The sequence below is a fragment of the Lampetra planeri genome, chromosome 42 (assembly GCF_965212315.1).
Source record: "Lampetra planeri chromosome 42, kcLamPlan1.2.h2, whole genome shotgun sequence".
NCBI classification, from domain to species: Eukaryota; Metazoa; Chordata; class Hyperoartia; order Petromyzontiformes; family Petromyzontidae; genus Lampetra; species Lampetra planeri.
In genome coordinates this window covers 131,753-145,628 of record NC_136148.1, presented here as the reverse complement: position 1 = coordinate 145,628, position 13,876 = coordinate 131,753, and the positions used below count along the sequence as shown (strand labels likewise).

At 51.6% G+C, this 13,876-nt stretch overlaps 2 protein-coding genes across 3 annotated transcripts in view; one reads left to right on the top strand and one right to left on the bottom strand.

Moving 5' to 3' along the window:
* LYRM4 (LYR motif containing 4) overlaps positions 1–13,876 on the top strand; it is a 103,340-nt gene that overhangs the window by 35,439 nt on the left and 54,025 nt on the right. The gene's annotated exons all lie outside the window — the stretch shown is intronic.
* LOC144732245 (protein phosphatase 1 regulatory subunit 3D-like) overlaps positions 1–13,876 on the bottom strand; it is a 57,836-nt gene that overhangs the window by 11,694 nt on the left and 32,266 nt on the right. For both annotated transcript variants that reach the window (XR_013588167.1, XR_013588168.1), the window contains exon 2: positions 5,224–5,300. The gene's annotated coding sequence lies outside the window, so the exon portion shown is untranslated. The remainder of the gene's footprint in view (positions 1–5,223; positions 5,301–13,876) is intronic.

Here is a 13,876-nt window from a genome sequence, read left to right as displayed (position 1 = left end):
TTTGTAAATGGATCACACTGCACAGTACTTTATTGCGACCTGGCCACAATTTTAACATTTGGGTTTTGGGCTAAACACAGTGGCCTACTCCTGTGAATTCTGATACCTAAGGGTCTTTAACGTCCACTGCACATCGTATGCACACTCCCAGAAGGCTGTACCGCTGATGGGATGTGTAAAACATTGTTACTTTTGTGTTACATGGAGGAATATGTGGTAGTGGGGAAGGTGCGGGAGGGAGGATGCATATCGTCACATCATACGGCAGTACGCTCAACGGATTTTCAGAGGGGTGGGGGGCACTTTCGCCGATAAGACATCATCAGTCTGAGGGCCGCCACGGTTTGACGGCACGATGACGATGGGGGGGGGGGTTGTTTTCACTGTGTATTGTCGGAGGCCCCACGCCAGTGGCCCGCGGGCCTTGCAATAACGAAGACTGATGTAGGGCATCGCTTTGGTAAATATCCCTGCAAAGAGCAAAAAGAAAACCACGCAAAACCCCACTGGGCGACTGTAACGGGAATGCAACCGTGGGGTTGTGATGGCAGGAAGCTCCGGGCGGGCTGGCGGGCAGGCGAGCGGGTGCCCAGCAACGGCGCGCAGCGTGGTGCTGGCACCGGACGAGTTCGCTGTGACTGGCAGACCCCCCCCGGGCCGCGTGCTTTGGCGCCGTGCCCCCGAGGCATTCCACTCTTTATTGAGGTCGTTTGAGGGCTCGCGGAGTCCGAGCCATTCATGCCCGTCCAGCAGCAACTGTGCTACTGCTGCAGCTGCAGCCTGCTGGGCACCACGCACGCAGTCGCCGGGCCCTGCTGGGCCCTTGGGACAAGTCTGAGCACCAGGAGGGTGCACTGCCTTCCCCGCTCGGATTAAGTAGAGCGGAGAGGGGCGCTCGTCTCCGCCGACAACCCTGAGCCTGTGATGAAAATTGCACGCTCCTGTGGCAAGTATCGGTCTCTCAGATTCAGAATATTTATTTATACGGAAGGAATCTTTGTCACAGATGTCCAGTAAGGGGCGGTCTGGGCACGCTAAGACAAACAAGTCGTTTTACTTTCGACAAAGAGATACTGCACTTGTGTTAATGACACCAGCAGAAGGACCGTGTGCTGAGTCTACTTCCAAGCAGGATTTGAATTTGGGACTTCTTCATCGCGGGTCAGGTTGATTCTTTTGTTCTTAAATATGTTTTGTTCTCTCAGTTTCATCCCGATTGTGCTTTCGGTGGCTCGTCATGTAGATGAAGAATCCGTTCTGAAATCTAGCATCGCAGTGCAGCCCTTCATGTTGGAGACTGGCCCACGGAACCAGATGTCACAGAGCTACAGCTGACATCCTGAGATCCCGACAACGACCTCAGCAGGAGACGGAACTTTCCCACCTGCAGAGTACGAGAGAAGGAATGTTCGTCGTATGACAGCCCAACTGATATTTGACATTTTAAGGGCGAGAATTTTGTCAAAATAATTGGAAACCAAACTTAAAAGTGGTGCCATTTTCTGCTGTCATTGGACCAGGCTAAGGCCATCAACTAACTGGAATCAAAGCCAGGATCTCAGTGGTGCCAGCTCAGCCGCTCTGATCTCCTAACCACCCGGGCCACCGTTCAAGGCGGGTGATTTAAAGAGCGCCTCTCAATCGGATTAAACAAATCTCAGCTGACTGGTTCGTTAATGCGATGTTGGCAAGTTCACATCACTCCTGAGTCTCTCTGTCTATCAAGAATGCCTCTGAGGTGTAGAGGTTAGCGCACTGGACTTGCAATCCGTAGATCACCGGTTTTATTTGATCACCCGGTGCGACGGTTGAAAGAATGTTTCTGAAATCCGCTCGCCTGTGTCCACCCGGCAGGGCAAATGGGGACACCAGACCAGAGTTAGACGATTGGCGGTTCGCAAGTGGTGGGGTAAAGTGTGGGTACTCCCAACACTTGCGAGACATCTTGGTCAGTGTGGAAGAGTAGACCAAATCATCCTCGAGCAGTGCTTCCTGACCTCTCTGCATCCACCGACCAATGTCAATCCTCAACAAATTGCGGACCACCCCGCACCAACAACATTATTTTTAAGAGTTCCAACGGCTCAACATCAGTGGAATCTGTAAATTTCAGAGGACAACTTTAAAAAAAAAGTTGGCGCCACGGTGGCGAGATGTTAACTACTTTGCCTGTATATACAGGAGGTCGTGGGTTTGATTCCGACCCTGACGCCTGTATATTTTGAGTTTGGACGCTCTCCCTGTGGTCGTGTGGCTTTTTCTCCGGGTCCTCCGGTTTTTCCCTCCACATTTAGAATCAACGTCATGCGTTGAGAGTATTTGGCTGCTATACATTTCCACATGATGAGCCACTTCGTTGAGCTATCATTCCTGGCAAGGTCACTTCTGAAAAAGAGCTGAAGAGCTCGGTGGGCCTTACCTGGTAAAATAAAAACTAGTTTTTAGTAAAAAAAACGATTTTCTTTTTCCAGGTAAGGCCCATTGAGCCACGTGGCTCTTTTTCATAAGCGACCTGGCCACAAATGATAGCTCAACGAAGTGGCTTATCATTTGGAAATGTATAGCAGCCAAATACTCGAAACGCGCGTTTCTAAATGTGGAGTGAAAATTGAATCACCCAGAGAAAAATCAACGCGACCACGGGGAGAGAGACATGCAAACTCAAAAGAAACAGGCATCGGGGTCGGAATCGAACCCACGACCTGCTGTATACCAGGCGAGGTAGTTAACATCTCGCCACCGCCGCACCCAAACTTCACGTGGCCTTGCGGACCGCCCGCCAGAGGCCCTCACGGGCCGCGGGCCGAGAGCCACGGCTCCGGTAGAAACCCTCCCACCGGATGCAGCGGCAACAGCGAGACATTGCAGGGCGCCACCTTTAGCCTGTGCCCATCTTGCCACGCTGGGGGTGGCCGAGAACGAGAGCGAGCGCACATGCGTGCAGCGCCGCACGTTGCCGAATGACCGCGCGCCACCCGGGTGACGCGCAAGTCACGTGTTGCTGGGACACGGTGTAGCGGACGGTTCTGCATCATTAAGATCCCTGCGGGGGGGGGGGTCCCAATGTCGAGCACCCTCCCCGGCGATGCGAACAGTTCCAGACCGTTCTATTGCCACCAATTCCGCCCAACTCTCCATTATCTCCTCCTACCCCCACCACCTCCCCCACCGCTCCTGTGCACTCTCATGCCCCCAAACTTCATACCACGTGCCACCCTCTCGTTCCTCCCCACGCTTTCACCTCCCAAGGACCTAGAGCAGAAAGCCAACAACCCTTTACAGTCAGCAGCGCGGTCACGAGACGGAACTTATCTCAAATCCGATTTCAGTGTCAAATCAACAGTTCTTTGTCAACTTGTGCACATTCTCGACAACATTCCTGCGCCGACTGCAATCGGCTGTTTCTGCGTGGAGCATTTGGCACTGTGCGACGCTTTTGTACGACACTTCAAATCCTGATTTTATAACCGAGTTGAGGGACCACTGAGACAATACATCCCTTTGGCATATTTACTTGAATCTTTTCATACTTTTTGGGTTAATTTAGGGGGGGTGTAGGCAATGCCACACAGTTATAGAAATGTCCTTCCTGTGAATTACATTTTTTCTCTCTCACAACGTAGCTGGGATTGGCAGGGTTGGCTACGTACGGTACAAAAGAAGTTCAATAAACGTGCATAGCATCTGTTGCCGAGGCCGTGGGGAAGTCTTGGTCGCTGTTCAAGGTTTCCTGCAGCCACTAGAGGCGCTACCATTCACAGCAATGGGGTTTAACAAAAATCAAATCGCGATGCTGGATTGCCCAAGTCATCAAATCACCGAGGGGTGACTCGTGCCAGTCCTCTACACGAACATCATCCCACGGGAGCATCCAGCCACTTCTGACTCCTCATAGATTCACCTTCCATTGTGGCAGGTGGCGTGAGGGTGATGATTGATTTATCGGCGCTGTTTCGTTAAGAGCGATGGAAGCCCTTGCACGCTCGTTATCTCTCTGAGCAAGGGCGCTCCCGTAATTGCACAAGGAAGGGCGATTATTCCCCACCGTTTAACTCGGGCAGTTTAAAAAAAAATGTAATTTGGGCCACGACACTGGCCCACTATTGCCTCCTCATGCAAACGGCCTCGGCAAAGTAATTGTAATTCAAAGTCACGGGGGAAGCATCCCTGCTCAAACTGACGTTGGGTGGCAAGTCATCTCAATTTGTGGCCCTGAGCCGAGTGTTTGTAAACTCCACATTGCTGCGGCAGTCTCTCAGTGTCACAGCAAATACTCTCTGCAAAGCGGTACCGGTTTTGTTTAAAAAGAGCTTTATAGCTCATCGGATTCCTCCAGTATCAATATTGTGATTCTGAACGAGTCAACCCCCGACAATGGCGTAATGGTGGCCAGTCAAGTATAGTAAACGGAGCGGGAGCCAAAAACTGGAACGCGTCTGGCAGAGGGACTTTTACGGAGGAGATGGAGCGATAAAATCAGCTCCTGCGCAGGCGCTGAGTGGACTATGACATCGCAGAGGTCATGACAGCTCGGAGAGACCTTGAGTGCGATACAGTAGTTTAAAATATAGTTCCTTCATTTGCATAAATAAACACTTACTCTTACAAAGCCGAACCCAGGAAGGCGCCTTGGTTATGCTTTGCAAGCTTCACTTAAGATTTCCATCTTGAGTGGACTACTGCGGAACTGCGCGGGAGTTGGAGGCAAATCATTTGTAGTGGAGAGCGGTGGCACCGTGGTTAGCGCACTGTGCTGTAAACCGATCGACCTGGATTCGATTCCAGACCATGGCTCACATAAGTGGCGCAATAACCAGCGTGGTGAAGTATGGTTACACAGGATGTGGAGAGACCGCGCCCGTCGGTATTGTTTCTACATCTCTCTCTCGTTTGGTGGCTTATTTCACGTGTGGAGCTCGATGTATAATTCGCAGTTATAATTCACGCATGATTTGCATGCATTGTCAATCGATTCTTACACGAACAATTTGATGGGCGAATCGAGGGCGCTTTAAAAAAATCGCGATTTTTTTTTCTTCCTCCGAGTCCTCTGGTCTGTCCCTCCACATTTAGAAACATGCATTTACTCTGCGTGCCTGCTATAAATGTGGACATGATAAGCCAATACGTTGAGTTGTATCATTTGTAGCCGGGGCGCTTCTGAAAAAGAAGCTAATAGTTACCTGATAAAAGGAACAAATATTTTTCGTGTGATTTTCTTACCTTTCGTATACTTAGCACTCCTGTTGTTGTGTTTGTGCATTGTTGTTGTAACGTCCTGACCTGCCCCTCCTGGACATCTGTGAAAAAAATATCTTAACAGCTCATTGGATTCCTCCGGCAATAAACACAGATTCTGATGCATCGTCACGCCCCTCTCCATCACAACACACACACAACTACACACACACACACACCTACACACACACACCTACACACACACACACACCTACACACACACACCTACACACACACCGACACACACACAACTACACACACACACCTACACACACACACCTACACACACACCGACACACACATACCGACACACACACCTACATACACACACACCTACACACCTACACACCTACACACATACACCTACACACACACACCTACACACACACACCTACACACACACACCTACACACACACACCTACACACACCTACAAAGATCACAAAGATCCCCCATATAACCTTAATAGACTGTAGGGGCAAGTGCTGTTAGCGAGCACCTATGAAGGCCGGCACGGCACACGAGGGGGTGGGTGGCCAGCACCACGCCCGACCGCCTTTGTCTCCCTAGTGACGATGTCTACACACCGCACCAGGTACTCATTTGAGGCTGAGTCGACCTAGGGGAGGCCCGGGACCGGTTCAGATACTCGTCACTGGTGTTGGCCGTGAGCGGGAATCGAACTCGGGTCGCCGGGTTCGTAGCTGCGCTACGAACCCGGCACCACTCACCTACACACACACCTACACACACACACCTACACCTACACACACCTACACACACACCTACACGCACACAAGAGGCATTGTCAGGAGAGACTGACAGTTGCAGAGCCCTTTGCCCAAGCCCTTAATGAGTGTTCATTAGGAGAGTTTTAAAAATAATACCGATGGGCTCCCACGGGACTGAGCCAGGGGCCCGGGTGGAGACGGCGGCAGTGACGCGCGCTCCCAGCTCATCAGCATGCAGGGCGTCGTCATTGGCGTGCCAGAACAGAGCTCCTCACCTCCACGTTGAGGATGGGGGTCAGGGGGGCATCGTGTTTCATCGCCCCGTGATACATCGGCAGTGATAGGGCCGTGTGATCTACGAGCAGTGCAATCGCCGTCATCTATCCACTGCTGGATGAAGCCCCCTCTACCGCCCCCCTCCAAATCTGTCGCCGTCTCTCTCGCGGTCTGACAATTCGTCTAGCTCCTGAACACGAGCGTCCATCGCTCCATCTCGGGCGTGTGTGTGTCCCCCCACCTTGGGAAACATCACTGGCGAGACGAGATTGCCCAGAGAGGAGTTACACTGAGGGGGGGGGGGGGCTCACGTTGTTGTGACGTTTTTTGTTTCCTGCTCAAAGTGGTGGTTCGATGCAAGTCGGGTCAGAGTATATTTCGCAGCTCGCAAACGAGCAATGATGTGGAGCCATTCTCCATCCGTGCTGCGCTCCTGGTTGTCCCAGGATCGCCTTCTTGTTCAGTCAGCTGCTTGTCCTGGGAAGTCTGGCAGTCTTCGAGAACGTTAAAACTCCCAGTTTGTGCCACTCAAGACGCATTTAGTTCAGCCCATTTCCGATGCCGTGAGGTATCATTCTCTCTCCCACAATACGCTCTGTTGTTTGCACCTCTGAGGTGTCGCTCCGAAACCACAGCAAGGAGAAAAGAGTGGAAATTCCACTTTTCCATGGCTGGGGCCAGGCTCTCCTTAGGATTTCCACCGTTGACCTCCCAACATGTCGCAATCATCGTTTTTTTCATCAACCACAAACGAATGAAGGGCCGTGTCACTTCCCGTCCGACTTTGGGATTCGTAACCTTCCAAGTGTGTATGCGTGTGTGTTGAACTTCTATCGCGCCGTACATAGCCAACCGTGCTAATCGGAGGTGCAAGAGCTCTGGCCGCAACACATTGACATCGCAGTGCGTTACGGTGCAGCCAGTTTCAGTCCCTTGATGGCTTCATCTCATCCGAGACCTTGACTGACGCATCCTCCTCGCCTCGTGAGAGTCGACGGGACGCAGCCGTGGTGATGGACGCGTTATTCTGCACCGCAGCAATTGCTCCCCGCCTGGAGCTCGTTTGGTTTTCATTACACCCGGAATGACATGTTTGCACTGTTTTCCTTTCGTGTTTTGTGTTATTGTTTCGCACAAATTACCCCTGACACGTTGTTATCTGGCCTGACATAGCGCTCGATTCACCATCACGCGATTGCGAATGTTCAAATCCCCCCCTTCCCTCTCCCGTTCGAGGTGGATTCGGCCCATCCGGCGCGAATGTGGAATTTCCACAGCCGCCGACGGAGACGACGACCGCCGCCGTGGTTTGGGCGTGCAGAGACAGGCGAGGAGGACTCGGCCGCGCGGTTATCAACAATGAGGACTCATCATCGGCCGCGTGCGCGTTCATGGACGCACACGCGGCCGCACAGCTGAGCGCTCTGCCCCTTGCACTGAAGAGTCGCTTCAATTTGATGAGCGGTGTGTGTGGGGGAGGGGGGTTCGCTTTGGCAATGCCAAGGGATATTCATCAAAATCGGAAAACATACGTTTTGGGGTTTTGTTTGTTTGGTTCATGCATTCGGAGGGCACCGTTTATGATGCCCTGTCTGGCAACTGGAGGCTCCTGGCTGGCTTTCGCTTTTCCAGAGTTCACACGGGGACATGGGCATGCGCACGGTCGCTCCCTCCCTCGCTCTCGCTCCCTCACCCTCCCCTTCGCTCTCTCCCTCCCCCTCGCTCTCTCTGTCACTCGCCCTCGCTGTCTTCTCGCCTGCACGGACGTTGCGCAAATTCGTCGTGTGCGCGCGTGCACAGCGGGCGGTGCTGACGCAGCGGCGGCGGCGGTGGTTATCGAGTGGTGTTGCACAACGATCCGCCGGCGACCTGGGTTCAATCCCTAGCCGTGCACGACATCAACAGCGAGGGGTACCGAAGCTTGGTCTCCGCGAGGTGAACTCGTATTTGGTGCAGTGTGTAAACATCGGCACTGGGGAGACGAAGGCGGCCAGGCAGGGTGCGGACCACAGCACCCTCTCGTGTTATCACGACGGCCTGAAGAGGCGCTCGCAAACAACACGTGCTCCTCCTTCGGGTTGTCACGCTAGACCGGCGACATTGGTCGATTGTGCGCGCGAAACGTGCACATTGCCTGGTGAGACCCCCTTCGCTACGATCCTCCCATTCACGCTCCCCGACCATGCGGCTACAGTGAAGGCATTCACGTCACGTGACAGGGCTTTGCATGCGTGTCTACAGAATGAGAGCCTGTTTGTTGGTTGGGTTGCGTTTGCCCGTGAAAGAGGCTCGTGAAGGACGCTACTGGGCAGTGCCAGGCTAGGTGCACCTCGAGGCAATTGGGCAGTTGGTGGCAATCGGGCAGCTAAAAATTGGCACATTGGGATGCACAGATTAAGGATCTGTCATCTCAATCCATAGCACTTGAGTCTGTCCCATGACCTCCTGCCAGCGAGCCGTCGACACTTCACATGGCTTGAGAGTGCACCTACCCTGGCACCAGTGCTGTGAGCCTCACGTACAATGATGAGGATTCGTGCAGTTATCAATTGTGGGGTTTTTTCTCCCGAGCAATGAAAAAACTAAAATCCTGCCTCTCGAACCGTGGCTGGCATTTGAAATGAGCGTTTGAAAAAAAAACAGCAGAGTGAAAGGTTAAAAGCCCCCTCTGGGGCTTGACAGTACTGGCGGCGGCCCACGGCATGGACATCGCCCCCCACGGCATGGACATCGCCCCCACGGCATGGACATCGCCCCCTCGGCATGGACATCGCCCCCCACGGCATGGACATCGCCCCCACGGCATGGACATCGCCCCCCACAGCTCGCCTGGTGGTGTTGTTGTATTGTACAGCGACATTACCATTTGTTTTAACAATTTCGCTGCGTTTATTTATTGAAGCCGAGTGAAACGTATGCGGCTTGGTACCCAGCTCGCTGGGTTTTTATATGTTTGTTTAATCTTTGCAACAACAAAAACTAAAAATAAAAACCGCAAACTTTCTCGTTCTGGTGTCAGACAGAATCGGGGCCGCGTTGCACTCTGGGAGCTTCCGTCGCGTTGCACCCAAACCAAATCTCGGTCGTGGTCGTTTCCTTTTTGTCGTTTACTTGGAAAAAAGGTTTACAACTCTGGGTGAAATGTCACGAGTGGTTGAGGGCGGATGGAACGGGTGGATCATTACGAGTTCAACTCGTAAACAAGGCAACAGTAACAACAACAAACACAACGCGCACCACGTCAGAAAAATATGGCACCACCACGACAAAGATATTGTTTCCTGAATAAGACCCCTCAACCGAAACGTTGGCGTCTATTGACGGTAAAAATGTATTTCTTACCATATTCTCTGGATTATAAGACGCTCCGGAAATTAAGACGCACCCAAACGTGTGCCCTGTGCTAATAAAGTTGTACAAATCTGTTCACACAGGCGCATGCACACGTTCATCTTTATGTCACACCTCGAAATGTTTTCTTATAATCCGTAGAATATAGGGTTACTTTAAATCACCTGTTCATAACAAAGCGTTCATTATTTGGGGCCTATCTCAAGACAATGAACAATTACTGTTTGCAGTCATTAATCGCGATAACATGTTTCGTTATTGTTCTTTTTTTTTTATCAAAAAAACTAAAGTGTACCTAGGGAGCAATAAATGCAGACAGTATACTACCAAGAATGGTTTAACAATCCAGGAGCATGCGGACCCTTTGTATATTCACGCAGAGATCTCTCGGAACGCCGACAGTTAGTTACAATCAGTTGGGCAATATTCAACAGATTTTTAAAATCTGTCTTCTGCTCCTATTAACATCATCACCAGCAGCAGCAGCCATGGTCTATTAACTGCTGGATGAAGACGTTGCCACCTCTCAAGGTGACGCAATGCAATGTATGTATGTTTAACTTATTTCGCACCGTACGTAGCCAACCGCGCTAATCGAAGGTGCGGGTGGTCCATCTCGCAGTTGCGCTCGAGATGAGTTCATTGCTGCGTCTCCTCAGTGTGAATTGTTTCGGGCATGTTTACGACCTCGCCTGATATACAGGAAGTCGTGGGTTCGATCCCGACCCTAATGCCTGTATATTTGGAGTTTGCGTGTCTAATTCCCCTTGGTCGTGTGGCTTTTTCTCCGGGTCCTCTGGGTTTTCCCTCCAAGTTTAGAATCAAGATGTCCACACAATAAGCCGCTTCGTTGAGCTGTCATTTGTGGCCAGGTCGCTTCTGAAAAAGGCCGTACCTGGTAAAATAAAACATAGTTTAATAGTCCTTATAGCCTTGATTCGGTCTTCTTCGACCATCTGCATCTTTGCTGGCCATCGAACAAAGGTGGTCACCTGCATCGTGCGCTTTTATAGAAGCGCTTCTGCGGCCGTCTGGAACGCTCTTCCTCCCGATATTAGGAAGCCACCGGAGCTATGCATTTTGAAAACATCTACATTGAAAACTCATTTCTTTGTTTAGTTTGTTGTCCTTCTACCCGCACCTCCGATTAGCACGGTTGCCTACATACGGTGCGAAAGAAGTTTCAACGTACATACATCGATACAGCTGGCTGCATCTACCTTTGTTTTTTTAACGGGCAATGTAAACACGTGCCCCTCGTACCTAGCATGTGACCAGCCCCTGCCCAGCGAACTCTCCGCCACTGTCTCACCACCGCGCTCCGCACCAGCCCAGCACACGTTGCAACTGCACACTAGCGCGTTACGATCATCCTCAATAATGTATCGCCTGCTTCCAAAGTCTGACTTCGAAAGGAGATGCGTTAAATTAGCCCCATTTGCCATTCAAAAAAATCAACAGGGGTTGCACCTGTGACCCACGTTAATATTCCTCTGCACAATCCGTGATATTTTATTCTGTCTCCTTGTTGCTTTGCCTCATTAAAAAAGGCAAAAAAGGAGGTAATTTTGGACAAAAGCAGTTTGCACCGTGGCCATAATTTTAGTAAACTGCCCACGGTGGAAATGTAAAACAAGAACACGGTTAAGAGGCGCTGGGGATCAGCTACAATGAGGATTTATCTTCTGGACTCTCCAAATCGCAGGATTCCCTCTATCCCTGCTAATCCACCTGCCTCCACACCCCCACAGGCCCCCAGCATCCCTCTGTCTCGCTAGCGAGTACTTGGATCTCCAGTAAAACTATTTTCTTCGCTGACCTGAAGAAGCCTCGCCGAGTCTGAAGATTCATTTTCAGAAGGGTTCTGCATCAACTTGTCGATTTCCCCTTGGATCTCCCCCAAATACGCATTGATCGAATCATCATTGTGCAATTGCCTCTGTGGTGTTTCCAGTGGACACTTTGGTTTGTGCATTGTGACGTCAACATATGAGCCACGCCCACAGACCCAGATGACCAATCAGGCGCCGCTCCGTCGGTATGTGCGTCCACATATGGGAAAAGGATTTGCATGGCTCCTTCCCCGGCTTGAGTCCGGAAGCAAAGCGTAAAGCTACTAACGACGTCACGTAGAAACTGCAAAGATGTTTATGGCGATGGGTGCCACGGTGGCGAGATGTTAACTACATCGCCTTGTATACTGGAGGTCGTGGGTTCGATACCAACCCTGACGCCTGATGTATATTTGGAGTTTGCGTGTCTCTCTCCCCGTGGTCGCATAGATTTTTCCCCAGGTCCTCCGGTTCCCCCCCCCCCCCCCACTTCGTTGAGCGATCATTTATGGCAAAGTCGCTTCTGAAAAAAAGCTATAGAGCTCAGTGTGCCTTACCTGGTAAAATACAAAGTTTTTAGTTTGTAGATGGTGTAGATGAAGCTGATGCTACTCATGACGATGACGATGATATTGCATTCACATGCAAACGCTAAAACACTTGTTAAAAATGTCACAAGACTCCAATATATCCTTCAAGATTTGCAGAGGCGAGCATTGTATGAAGGTCGGCACAGCACAGCTGTGCGCGAGGCGGCGATTGCGATCAGCAGCACGCCTGCCCGCCTTGATATCCCCGGTGCCGCTGTTTACACCACGCACCAGTGCTACGTGTGAGGCAGGGTCTGTCCCCACGTGGCGGCGATGGGGTGCGAGTGAGCCTCCTCGCGCCCGGGTCACTGAGTTCGCAGCTCACAGTGTGCGGCTGGATGTAACACTGTTCTCCGAATGATACGCACACAGACAAAGATCCCCCGCGTTGCCTTGAACAGACTGCTGGGGCAAGTGCTGTTAGCGAAGATCTATTAAGGCCGGCACGTCACACCAGGGGGTGGATGTCCAGCACCACACCCGGCCGCCTTTGTCTCCCCAGTGGCGATGTTTAAACACCACAGCAGGTACTAATTTTAGGTTTAGTCGACCTAGGGGAGGCCCAGGACCAGTTCAGATAATCGTCACCAATGTTGGCCGTGAGCGGGAATCGAACTCGGCTAGCCGGGTTCGTAGTGCAGCGCGCTAACCACTACACTACCGCTCCCCAACCACCCACACACGTAAATTCACATGTACATTCTGCCACATTTAACAACATTCCAGGAGCTAAAATTTGTTCTAAATCTGTGGTGGACTTCGGACTTCTTTGCAAAAATGCAAAGATTGCCACATGGATGGAGCGGAATGGGACAATACTCTGCCCTCTCGTCACTCCCAAGCATGGCCAAGCCTCCCAGTAAACATGCAATGTTGGGCCAACGTTGGGGCGACGTTGGGGACGACGTTGGCCCGACGGTTCCATATTTATTGTGTCCAAATATCGAGTGTCCTCATTCCACAACCAACTGGCTCTTGCCCAACCCTGCCCACGTGGACCCATTCCGCCAGCACGGAACGCCGTAGAGCGGTGGCACGGGAGAATCCCTGACGGCACTCGATGAGTTACAGACACGGGAATGCGGCCTTCTTCATTCCACCGAAACGTCCACGCGAGGTAGTTCCACCCAAAGAAGCAACTAGTCCATCAACAGAGCAGTCGTTTCACCCAAACAAGTGGTCATACTACCAAGATGTCGTGGAATATTGGCCAAAATTCTCACGTGAACCGTGGCCCCCCGCAGTGTCTCCCATGCTCAACGAAGTGCTGGGATGATGCCCATTTCCATCGGCAATGGCGCAAACAATTAATTATGTTCCTATGGCAGGGGCCAGTGTGTGTATTATACCGACAGGACTGGGCAGGGACAAGGCTGTCTCGCGTCTTGGAGCTTCAAGGGAGGCTTTTGTTTCATCGCCGTTGCTTAGCAGAGATCTCCGCGGCTGGACACAAACGGAACGAGAGTAGCGCCCTCGGCGAGAGTTGCTAAGCTACTTGAATGAATGAATGAGTGCGCAGTTTGTTTTTTACTTGTGTAGTGAGTTCAAGGATACGTAGACGACGTAGTCGGAGGCACACTTATTTATTATAACTTTACACTCGACACAGGGCAATGTATACAACACTTGAAGGGGTAACGGCCCCTTCACCCGTCTAACAGGGAGACCCCACTAGCACTAGCCCGGCTATCCTGCTCCCAGGTACTCTACTCCAGAGCTATGGGAAGCTAGCTGATCCAGCTCTGGCCAAGCTGGGATCACGGCACCCTTAGCCAACCAGATCGGCTCTTACAAGAGCATCGGCTCTGGGCTCTCGGGGCCACGCCACTGGCTTGCCCTGGTCGGTCCTTAGAAGGACA